Genomic DNA, 13,740 nt, shown 5'->3' on the forward strand with positions numbered 1-13,740 from the left:
TATATAGCCTTAGATAGACTTCTGGATCGTTCAGCTGTCTCATCGCTTCTGTTTTATATTTATTCAAGTCCTGTATAACAAGCGCTCCCCCTTTATCAGCCGCCCTTAATACCACATCTGTGTAGCCAGCTATTTGATGTAGCGCTTTGGTCTCTTCCACTGTAAGATTAGATCTTATTTGTGTAGATGAAGCATCTTGTTTTACCTGTACTGTCATGGAGTTGGTGAACGATTTAATCGCCATATTCACCGAAGGCGGATCAAATTTGCTGCGTTTTTTGACCGGATCAGGGGGCTTTGAGTTCTGTAAAGTCGGCTTTGCATTAAAGTACTCTTTTAGCCTCAATTGTCGGCTAAATAGATTGACGTCCACTAGTGAGTCAAAAGTGCGTGGTCTGTTCGTGGGCACAAAATTGAGACCTTTTTGTAGGAGCCTCATTTCTACAGGTGAAAAGGATCTTTGGGACAGGTTGTAGACACTTATTTCTTCTGAGGCTTGGCTTTTTGCCTGCCTCTCACACTGCCTCCTCCTGCGCGTCCTTTTCCTTCTAGCTGTGCCCGTGTACGTACCCCTAAAGGGGGACGACCAGAGGTTGTTGCGACCTGGGTATCTGTATCGCTGTTAGTAGATTGGGCTCCACTGGATTGTTCTGTATCCAACTGGTTGTATCTTCTCCTATTAAATCTAGGCCTGCTTTGTCTGAGTGAGGCTTTCGTGTTATTTACCCAGGCATAAACCCTGTTTTCATCATAGTCCTGTGTGACTTTTTCAAATTTATCAGATTTGAATTTTATAAGATCTTTCTTATATTTGTCGACCTGTGATGTCAACTTTGTGATCCAATCTGTTGTTGCGTCACTGGTTAGGAGGGGTATGCACTCGTCTTCTAAGATTTTGATCTTTTCTCTGACGGCTTTTAACTCTCTCCCCGATTCCTCGACAACCAAGAGGATGAGGTCAAAGGATGCCTTGTTTAACACGGCTGCCCACTTCCTACAAAAGTCACTGTTGTGGCGGCCAATAGTTGGTATATTGTGGATTCTAAATCCACGAGGGATCTTCTTTTCCCTATAGTAGTCGGATAATGACACAGCGTGGAGGTAGAAGTCCGTCTCTCGTTTCTTGAGTTTCAGAAGTTTGAAATACTTCTGCTCAGTTGTCTCATTTGTGGAAGATTGCACCAACTTATCTGTGAACAAAATGCGCTCCGCGTCACTGTCCGATAAATTCAAGAGTTCTCCTCTGATCAATGCGGTGTGTCTGTAGCCTGGAACCTCATTGGCTTCCAAGGCAGCTCCAGAGTCCATAATCGTGTATCCGTGAATATATGTGAAAAACGGATAGTGCACTTGCACCGTGCTAATTCACTGATTTTCAAAAAGCTTGTATCCTTTGCAGGGTGCCTTGTCCTGGAATCTCTGTCTTCCACGTAATATAATAAGGCACAGACCGGCACTCCTGTAGCTGTAGTAGTTCTGATGCCGGGTGCCTTCATGCAGGGATCAGATAGAAGGACAACGATAGCGGCACTCTCGAGCTTAATCAAATAAACACTCTTGAAACGAGTTTACTTCACTTCAACGTTTCGGTCTTTTTATTTTAAGACCTTCATCAGGAATAAAAAATACACACACTAAATATAGTCAATTTCCAACTGGTTTTACAGCAGACCAAGGTAAGTAGTCACGGATGGAACCTCTAAAGTGTGTCCCCAGATGTCACCTGATGGTGCAGCAATCCCTGCCTGTTATGTTTGCCTGTAAACTCCAGGGAGACTGGGAGCTGAGAGTGCCGTGCTTCCTCTTTAATATGTGAACTGAGTCTGTGAGGGAACCCAGCACAGTTTGCCTGCTTGGGAGTAGTGGAATTACGCCATTTATTTGCTACATATAACATTGGTAATCTGGAATGGTCATCTAGTTACGTGATAGAGCACCCACGTGAGTTTATTATATTGTATGATAGACCACATCCCGCCTAATATGAAGGGTGGCAATAGGTGTCTTAAATTATTACAGTGTGAATCACGGATTCACCATTTAGATTACATATTTCCAAGAGGTTTGAATGAGAACCTGTATCAGTTGTATGGTACACAAATACAGATGGAGTGCCTCTCGCTCTTGCAGGGGCTGGCTCTTCCATCGCCAGCCCCTGCCATCTGGCAGCTCCCGCTAGGGGGCACGTGCGCATGAGATGCTCTTGCGCCCCATGGCAACGGAGCTCCCCGCCTCCGCCCGCTGCCTCCCCCGCCAACACCGTCGGTCTCCATCGTCGCCCAACCCCCCCCCCTAACCCTGCCTGTCTCCCCGAAGCAGAGACAGGCAGGGTCCCACCGCCCAGCCACCGAGAGGCTGGGACATGAGCCTGATAAAAATGCCAATTATACGGCATTGAAACTTTGCTGCATACCTGGTATTTTATTAGCTGAGAGTGTCTATATATATATATATATATATATATATATATATATATATATATATATATATATATATATATATATATATTGGCTGTATGGAATTTGCTGCGGCACACAATTGAGTCGAGACAACTTTAAAAAAAAAAGTTGCTTTAATGTGTACAAACACATATCTCTGTGCCCGATGTTTCGGGGTCCTGTGTGCCCCGTTTTCTCCTTCCTTGAAAACGGGGCATACGGGACCCCGAAACGTCGGGCACAGAGATATGTGTTTCTACACATTAAAGCAACTTCTTTTTTGAACAGTTGTCTCGACTCCATTGTGTGCCGCAGCAAACTCCATAAGCCAATACCAAATACTGCAGGCACCGAAACACATACCCCAGAAAGTGTGGAGTGCCGGACCACCCCTGTCTATCTCTCTCTCTATATCTATATATCTATATATCTATATCTATATAGATATATAGATATATATATACACAGCAACAATTGTCTCCCTTAATTGGGGAAGAAAGAACCAGTGTAGACAGGAAAATATTTCACCTCAGGCGCTGCACAAACTCAAAGCTGCACATAAAACTAAAAATAGAGGTCACCGGACCACTGTGGTAAATTGACAAGAGCAAAAAGGAAAAGTCTCACATGCGCTCAGAGTCCAAACAATGTATCAAAATCCTCCACGTAACTCCGGGCTCCGAATCCCTTCTCTCCCACGTTTACATATGGGGGGGGGGAAAGATAACAAAATTGGTGTCACAAGTTGCGCTGAACTACCTGCCTATTCAGCTCGGGAATTGGCTAGACCTAATGCAGAGGTGCGGGGTCTAACCGTGCCGAGGGTTTTCTGCCAGTGACCCCTCCAACTGGGATTTGGGCTTCTGCGGCACTCGACACGTCGGTCGCGGTCCTCTGGTTAGGTTTCCCTTTATGAGCTGGAGGCCGGGAGTAGGTGATATGGAGAAGCGGTCGTCTAGCCGGGTCGATATCTATGCGGTCAATAAGGAGCCCAGGGGAGAGGCAAAGAAGGTCCAAAACAAGCCGGGTCATACACGGGAGACACTGTTGCGGTACACTGGGATGAGACGGAAGGATAGTCGGAAGCAAGCTGGGGTCATACACGGGAAGGTCAGGAATGGAGTACAGGGGGTCAAGCGGGAGAACAAGCCGGGTCAATCACAGTAGCAATGGAGATCAGGAACTAAGCACAGTAACGCTGGAGTAGGTGTGAGCCTATACTCTGGCAGGGGTTTGCCTGCCAGAGACTTCCTTTATACTGTGGACTAGGCAGTTCAATTTCCTGCCTGTCCCTTTAAACACTAGAACGTGCGGCGCGCGCGCCCGTGTACCCGGAAGCTGCAGACACGCTGCCGGGACCCGTGCAGGGAGAGACGCCAGCCGCCCGTTACACCGCCGCCCACCGCCTGCCTCAGACCGGCCTCGCCCAGCCTGCTCAGAGCGCTGCCTGAGCCAGTGCCTGGAGCGCCCAGCCTGCTGCCCGCAGAAGCCACGTCCCCGGACCCGGTAAGAGACTCCCGTGGTCCGGGAGACTGTGACAATTGGTAACCATGGATTCTCTGTCTATTATTCTCCCTTTTAGGTGAGTGGAAATAATGGAAAAAGGTGTTCCCAGAGATTCCAAACGATCCAAGGTTTTCCTATGGGGTCACCTCACTCGTGCAAATAGGTGGAAGGTGCTCACATGTATGCTTACATAAGATAGGTATTTTGTACTCCCATAAAGGTATCTTTATTTATAGCACTCCAGATTCCAAATAAAAAGAAAAACTCCTTTATTCCGATGTAAAACCCCAGTGGAGCAGAAATAAATACCAAACAGTCTCTATACCAATATCAGATGTGACCCGGGTAAATAAATGGTACTTCGCACTGCAGACAATTTCTCCATAATCCAATGGGCAACAATGTTTAGACACTCTGTTCAAATTTCAACCAGCACTCAAGGTTTTATAGAGAGAAGAGATATATTTCAGTGATACATCAAGTTCATACAGTATGCATGTTGGCCGACCCAACAGCTGTTTCAATTGGCCGAATGCCAGTTTTCATCAGGGGTGAAACAGCTGTTGGGTCGGCCAACAGACATGTGAACTTGATGTATCACTGAAATATATCTCTACTCTCTACAAAACCATGAGTGCTGGTTCTTTCTTTCCTGATTAAGGGAGACAATTGTTGCTGTTTATTGACTTTTGGACCCTGCACCACAACGTTGCTTATAATTGCAAGAGTGCTACCTTGTTTACCCTATACTATATATCTATATAGACTTCCAAGAGAGTGTTACAGTCCGTTGCTTTAGAGTGGATGGCAGTGGAGATCACTCCATCCTGGACCGAAATGCAGACATCTAAATAGTTAATCGAGCTGAGACTCATGGCATATGTAAATTTGATCGGGCAGTCCATATTGTTGATGACTTCTATGCCCGATACTAGGTCTGCCTCAGAGCCAGACCAGAAGAGCAGCACGTCGTCAATGTATCTTGTGAAGAATATTATGCGATCAGCCAGGGCACTGTTGAGAAACAGGGACTTCTCAATTTCTGCCATGTAGGCATTGGCATACGACGGGGCTACTGGGGAACCCATGGCACACCCGGAGCACTGTTGGAAGTACTGCCCATTAAAGAGAAAAGTTCCGATGGAGGATCAGGTACAGCAAAGACATCATCAAATTGATGGGTGGTCCTTGATAGAGTGGGTCATTCTTCAATAATATTTTGGAGGCCTCTATTCCCTCTGTGTGGGGTATGCTGGTATATAGGCTGCAAATATCAAGTGTCACTAGCCAGGTGTTGCGGGGTAGTGTGGCCAAGCCATCCAGTTTGTTCAACAAGGCTGTGGTATCTTGGAGATATGTGGGAATTTTTTGTACCGCTGGTTGTAGAAAGAAGTCTAGGAAGGAGGATACATTGCTGTAGAGCGAGTTGCGGGCGGAAATAATGGGTCGTCCAGGCGGGGACCACAAATTTTTGTGGATTTTGGGTAGACAATACAGGAGGGGTACCCTCGGTGTTTCTGTAAAGAGCCAGTCCCTGACTGATCCCGGCAAAGACTTGCAGTCCACTGCTTCATTGAGAATGCAATCAAGTTCGGCTTTATTAGACTTAGTGGGGTCTGAAGTCAATTGTTGATACATAGGCGTATGGAGTTGAGAGTACACCTCGGTTTTGTATGCGTCAATGTCCCAAATGACAATGTCTCCCCCCTTGTCTGCAGGGAGGATCATTATGTCGTCATAGGAGCGTAGGTTCTGTAGGGCTGTCCACTCATCCTTGGGTGACGGGGGAGCAGCGCGAGGTCAGGTACCGGACCGAGGCTACATATGTAAGTACTGTAATGCCATTCTGTGTTCTCTGCCTTGATAACGGATTAAACTCCGAAACGTCGGTCACAACTCCTGTTGTCCTGTTCATTTATGAAATCCGAGCGAGTGCCTCTTCTTCCCATCTCTGCATTTCCCTCCGAGTGATGCACCCCGGTAGTTGACTTATCTACATCCCTGGAGTGCTGGTCAATGTCGACATATATATATATATATATATATATATATATATATATCACGTTTGGACTATCTGCTGACTCCTCTATTAGATAAGTTACTCTTTTACTCTTTTATACCTATTTTTAAAGGAAGCACTCCTTTTAAATCAGGGGTGTCAAACACAAGGCCCGCGGGCCAAATCCGGCCCGCCAGACCTCTTCATGTGGCCCGCGCTGCCACCGCCAGCCTTCACCTTTTATTCTCGATTATTTTTTTTTAAACAAGAAAGCCGCCTCTTCAGCACATGCGTGGCAGCCTACAAGCCAGAGAACGTCTGCCCTCTAGCGCAGTGCCGCCGATCGTCAACCACTCCTCCGCTCCCACCTGCTGTATAGGAGCCAGAGAGAGGAAAGAGCAGGTCCGTCGTGGTGAATGGTGCTGCTGCTGCTGTGCGCTCCAGGTCACTTACTACTGAGTGTGCACTGCACAGTGACCGGGAGCACGCTGCCCCCCACTCCTGGATAGATAGTGCGAGGAGCGCTACTCACAGGAGGGAGGGGGAAATGCGCCTGTGTGAGAGCGCAGCTGTGTCCTTGGTGGTGGAGCAGCTCAGACTGGAGTGGACGCATCAGAGCGGGTAAGTGTCAAACTCTCTGCCTATGTGTGTGTGTGTGCACTGGCACATTGCAGCCCATCATTAATTGCTGTGTCCCATGATAATAAGCAGGACATATGCCCTAAGACTGAGTGCTGCTCCCCTGTGCAGGCAGCGTGTGCCCTAATGCACTGCAGTTCACAGCAATAGCAGGAGGGAAATGCTACTGCTGAGTATACAATAATTGAATGCAGTGACAATAATTTATGATAATAAAGAGTGGACACATAGTCCTACAGATACAACCGGCCCTTTGAGGGTGACCAAACTGCTGATGCGGCCCCCGATGAATTTGAGTTTGACACCCCTGTTTTAAATGAATACTTTTTGCATCTTTTACCATCTTTTTTAGATTTTTTCTATGTAATTGTTTCACTATTTGTATCATTAAACTCTTACGTTGTGCTAATGTGCACACCTTTTTAAAATAAATATATATATATTTCCTACACTTGTTTCAGTATGGGTTATTTGTCGCTGAACTGCTATTCTGTGTATATATATATATATATATATATATATATATATATATATATATATATATATATATATACAGTATATATACATATATTACTCTACCAAAATGACTGCCTCCCCTGGATCTGTTACGGGGAATATGAATAATCTTTGGAACTGATGACCCAAAATGTCTGCTGCACCTCTGAATTATATTCATGTTTTCTGTACTTTATGCAAACCCTGTATTATGATAATAGTACATTCTGTCTGTTGGAGAAAATTGCTATGTAAATAAATATTATTATTATTATTATTATTTATCAGAAGTTTATCATATTATTATGACATTATTAACTTGCATCAATATTTATATGCAATGTCTCCCTACCAATCCTCGATCACATATTATTCAGAGGCATTGATTCATTCTCATCATTTCTTCATAACCCCTCTCATTTGTATTGTCACCTCAGTCTTCATGTTCTGAGCCTGCAGACCACACAACAGCTGACCTTTCATCCTCTCCCCACCATCGTATTACTGTCCATAACCAACTCTGCTGTAATATACCTCACCAGGCCTCACTTCTGCCTCTTTACCTTTGACATCAAGACAAACTTCAAGCAAAATATGTTTTAAAAGAAAGTCATTTATTTCAAGTAATTTTTTACCCTTTATTATAAAATAGGGAACTATTACAAACTTGCCCTATAACAGGAACAAGATGGCCTTGTGACTCTGGGGACCAATGGCTGAAGGACTGCCTGTCCCTCTAGACACTAACAGACTATGCAGAGTTTTCACAAACCAATCACACCAAATTTACACTTTTTTCAGACTGACAAAGATCCCATGTTCATTTTGATGGGGGTTAAATGTCCATGATCCATCTAGAAAAAAGAGAGGAGACTGGGGAAATATGTAGATACAGAGGGAATAGATAAGGAAAGATAGATAGCGAGAGAGAGGAGAGAGAGAGATAGAGGAGAGAGCAAAAGTGGGTGGGGAAGACAGAGAGACAAGATTACGACTCCTTGCAGTGAGCTGTGCTTTGCCAGGTGCCTTTATCTGTATGAGTTAAGAAGCAACAATAAAGCCCTGGTATAGGCAGTAACCATTATGTCATCATTGGACCATTATGGGTATTTATATGTTAGTTGGGTGCCCACTAAGCTATTTGCTTAGTTATCCATGTCCACCTGCGGGGCTCACTACGCTCGCTATGCTTTGGGCTCGGTGGCTCGCTGCGCTCGCCACACTATATAGACTTAACTCCATGCCAACATGGATAGTGGGGGTATGAGCGTACTAACTATAGTGGGCGCCCAACTAACATATAAGTAGCCCATTATGACATCATAAAATCACAGAATGACCACACAGACCCATCCAGGGAGCTGTAACTGTTATGTTACAGGCTGGGTTTGAAAAATGACAGGTAGTAGCTGACTGGTGTTCCCTACATTTACAGGTTCAACAGGGATTACAACCTAAATATTACAACCTAAATATTGTGTGTCCTACATGTACATGTTCCACAGGGGTTAATAGGGAATGCAAGCACACTGTCACATACTTACTTGTTAAAAGTGATATCTGGACTCCAGAGCTCTTAGAACAGCAGTGAAGAAAGTCGCTTATGTTCTCAGCATGGCTTCCTGTGCACTTGTTATATTGTGTCTCCTTTGTGATTGTATTGGTGGCCAGTTACAAAGCAATAGAATGTGGCTGTTAGAGAAGATTAGGTTTTTAGTCAATAAGCGCCATCTCCAGAGACTGTCCTGCATTTATACATTGAACATAATTTTTGTCAGAAAAACATTGGATCTCAGGAAAACCAATGCACAGTTTTCTAAGAAAAGACAGAATATCCACACAGTAATTCAGCATACACAAACTGTAACCTTGCAAAGAGTGAAACGCAAAACAATCTGCTCAGTGTGCAGAACATACTGGACATGTGATGTGATAGAAACAGTCTACTGGAGCTGATGTCACAGACCCTCCCTGAAAACACCTGGGCATGCCTGGTGTTTTCATTTTACAAGCAAAGGAGGAAAGGAACTGTCTGGGGGAACACACTGTTCATTTTTTTTTAAATGTAAATCATTTTTTTTTAAATGTAACTTTTATTGGTATTTAGTTTAATATTCCCTATGTCAAAGTAGGAGAACTTACATAAACATGTTTATATTAGTTACCCTACTTTGACATAGGGAATATTAAAATAAATACCATGTTACAGTCTCCTGGCCCTTTCTATTTCAAACTTTATCTGCTTACTCATTCGGCCCCCCACTTTATTAACCTTGTAAAGTTCTTTTTTAATACACCATACACTTCACTACTTAGCAACGGAACTAAAAGTACACCCATACTGATGCATTGAGGAACCAGGTAGGGATGCCCCCTCTCCCCAATCTTGTTTAATCTCTCCCTAGACCCTTTACTCAGATTAATCAAATCCTGTCCAACTCTGCAAGGAATACGTGTAGGCGATGCGAAAATTAAACTTACCGAATTTGCTGATGACATTCTCATATACATAGCAAACCCTAAAACCTCCTTGCGTCCTCTCTTGGACCTCCTGTGTGACTCGGGTCAGGTATCTGGGTTCCAAATTAATTTGGATAAATCCGAAATTCTATACCTAAAACAAGGATTCACACCCCCTAAATGGGCTGCACAGCTGCCTATGCGATGGGCGAAGGGATGTCTAACTTACTTGGGCATAACCCTGCCCAAAAATATACAAAACTTGTATAAATATAATATAAGCTAAAATATCAAAGACCTTGCTAGAGACCTAAATAAAATGGGCCACCTTCAATTGTCCTACTTGGGCAGAGCAAATCTTTTGCGAATGATCTACTTTCCCAAACTCTTATACCAACTCCAGGTCCTCCCTATCTTACTCACTAAATCTGATATCCTTACTATAACAAAACTATTCCGCACTTTCATTTGGAATAAAGGGAGAGCAAGAATTGGAATGGATAAATTAATACAGCCAAAATGGAATGGAGGTATTAATTTCCCGGACATACTGACTTACAACCAAGCAGCGGTATTTTGGTACCTCAAAGACTGGTTACTCACAAACCAGACTTATGCTAATACCACCATAGAACAAAACTTTTTACCCCATATCTCTTTAGTAGCCTTCTTACACCTTGAAGACAGAGATATTCCCCCAGAAATACACCTTAATCCCCTCCTGATGTCGGTCCGAAAACTATGGCTCACAATTCGCCACACCTTCCACTTGGATCCACATCACACAATAAACCTACCCTTCACACAAAATCCACACTTTCAAGATGGCAATGCCCCAGCCCTTTTCACAGACTGGAAAATTATTATAATTTTCTTAGAAAAACTATAGACTATTCAACACAAAAAACAGGCCTAAACCAATGGTTAGAACATTTTCCATCCTTAACCACAGATATACTATTAAAAACATTACAGACTTCAATTGCCATTTTTCCAATGGCTAAATTTACAGAAATGTATCTTAACATTTTTCATCGGTCATATATATCTCCCTCATGGGGCTTCCAAATGCAAATCTTAGACTCTCCCAAGTGCCCCAAATGTAACCACCCTCAGGCAGACCTATACCACTGTTTTTGGGCTTGTCCATTGGTTAAAAGATTCTGGGTACAGGTTCGAGACTTTGCCAATGAAAACTTGGTAAACTTCACCCCACTCACCCCGGAATGGGCCATATTCGGCATTCTCCCGGAAGAAACTAGAGCCCCCAAGCCTATAAAAAAACTGATGCTGGCAATATCGTCAGCTGCCCGCAAAACAATACTCCAAGTGTGGATCCAGAACTCCCCTCCAGTCTTGGCAATGTTTAAGGATAAATTGTTCTTTATTTTCCATATGGATTGGTTGGAGGCATCCCTCCAAAAGCACTCACATACTAAACAATTCTTCGCTACTTGGAACAGCTACATGGAAACATTACCTTTGTCAACTAAACAAACTATTCACCATTGTTTCCGGAACACACATTGGTACAAAGTACGGACCTTACTTAATGACCCCCCGCTAGTCCTGGAATGATTATTCTTCTTTCATGTCAAGAATTTCATATTGTATGTTCATTACCCAAAAATCAACGTGTAACCCCAATTCCTACATATTCTGATTTAAAACTCGACTGTACCTCGATATTCAGTAATGTAATCCAAATTAATCTGATGCTTTGACTTAATAAAAAGTTGTTCAAAAATAAAAAAATAAATACCAATAAAAGTTACATTTAAAAAAAAGACCAGTGCATTCCCCCAGACATTTCCTTTCCTCCTCCTTTCCTCCTTTGCTTTTAAAATGTATATACCCATGCTGTAAGGAACAGCACCCCCAATACCAAATAAAATAAATCCTCCTGGGGTCTCTTCGCCCTGTAAAAATCAGGGATCAATCAATTTATAAGGATTTGCGAACACTCACTACACTCCTCACGGAGTAGAATCCTACATGCCTGTGTTTTCCCTGATGCTTCCAAGTAAATGACCAGGTGACATAGTAATGTATACATTCTTTCAAAGTCCAAATTTTGAATGTTAATATTTTAATCATGTCAACATTCTGAATGTCAACGTTAAGGCATACCGTTTTACACACGTTTGTCCCCTGCACTCTAGGTATGGCATGAGGGTGCAAAAATATTGTGAGCGGAATGCATCAAACATTATTATGCAGTCACACATTTGAAAATTAGGTTTTGTCTGTCCCATTTAGCAGTTTATCGCATATGCACAGACTCTGGAATGTAAAGCATTCCAGAGCTTGAACCCAATGGGTAACTCCACTCTTAAGCAGTGTACACACGGCTGCGATAGGGGCTGAAATCGCTGGGAATATGGTCGCTGGTGACCATATTGCCAGTGATGGGAGTGTGCCTCAGCGATAAATCTCTGGGTGCGCGCTCCCGTTTTCAGCCCCGTTCTAATCGCTCGTTGATTACCTCTGCGGCACCACCGGCAGAGGTTCCCTTTCATCAGTGAACATCTCTGGTCGCTGATGAAAAGGAGACACTGAGCAATATATTGCTCAGCAATATAATGCTAGCAATATATTGCTGAGCAATATATCTCCCCCGTGTGTACGCACCTTTAGATGTTGTCACAGAATATTAGCCTCTGGACTTCTCTTCGCATTACACGCTGAGAGGTATCCAACCAGTTCCCTCCCAGGATCCTCTGCAACATGTGTATCATATGCATGTGCAGACAGATTCCTGGAATCAACCTGGAAATCTCCACAATGCAAAGGACAACCCTCATTGGGAGAACTATCCTTTGCTAAAAAAAATCTTTATGCGTATGGTGTTAATAAACACCATGCATTCAATAGCCAGTATTTAATTAGCCCTGAAGAAACATCGGATATGAAAAACGCCTTTTAAATTGTTCACCAAATTTCAAAATTTTTTTTTTTTTTGCGGGATATCCAATTTGGATGCCTGGAGAATAAAAAATGTCTTCAGTGATTGGAAACGGTGCTGTGTGGTCAGGGATTTTGCTTTGAATGCCGGTTTTGCTTTGTGATGATTGATACACCCCACCCACTGTCCTAAAAACAAAAAAGGCTACATCAGGCATGGCCAAACTGTGGCCCTCCAGCTGGTGTGAAACTACATATCCCACCATGCCTTGCCATAGTTTTAGCAATAGCAAAACTGTGGCAAGGCATGATGGGAATTGTAGTGTCACAACAGCTGGAGGGCCATAGTTTGGCCATGCCCTGGCTACAGCAATAGGATATAATTGTATAACTTTACTGTAAATGATAAACATTATAACATTTTATATCATATTTTTCTATCCCCAAACCCACCCGTGGCAGTGTTTGTGAGCTGATGTAGAAAACAAACATTTTAATATAAATAATATTAATGACAAACATAACAAAGTTCCTTTAACTGCGGCCATTGAAATCTTTCTCCGAAAGCTTGAATTGCCTTGTGAATTTCTGATTAGGCTGCATATGCAGACATTCATATGTCTTACCTGTAATAGCTAAATGATTATCACTTTACTATTGGTAAAGCATATTTGTGCAATTTTCTCTAAATTATTAAATAGGTCTTAAATGTCTCACTATTTGCAGATCTGAAAAGCAACAGCAGACCTTGAAATTCAGTTTAAATTGGAAACCATGAAATGGAGCACATTTAAATGGCACTGCAGTAAATTCATATCTACTTCAATTTATGTAATGATTTGCACAGACTGCGTGTGTCTTTCCCAATCTAGAGCAGAACCTGATTGCTGGAACGGCGTATGTATATGAGCAGAGAAGGGCAGTTGTGGCTCTGGGATTATCTATCTGTATTGCACGGCTCAGAGCTGCTCTTTTGCTGGAGGTCACAGTGGTGATTTGGCAGTGTCTTCGTCCTTGCTGTGTGGATATGGTTTGTAATGAGGTCTAGAGATTCTCTTACACTCTGTTTAAGTGGATATCAATCATGAGGGAGATGTGTTAATCTGAAAAGCTGTCAGCAGGAGCTCCTAGCCTGACAAAGTATCACTGCCTCACTAACAGATTGTCAGGTTTATCTGAAGAATACCACTGTACATTTATCCTGTGCGCATGTATTCTGTCTCCTAATGTGTTAGCAATGAAGGCATTTCTATCTGGGACTAAAATATAGAATGACAGATATGTGACAAAGAAACGCGC

This window comes from Crinia signifera, chromosome 6 (assembly GCF_055691185.1).
Source record: "Crinia signifera chromosome 6, ASM5569118v1, whole genome shotgun sequence".
In the NCBI taxonomy this organism is placed as follows: domain Eukaryota; kingdom Metazoa; phylum Chordata; class Amphibia; order Anura; family Myobatrachidae; genus Crinia; species Crinia signifera.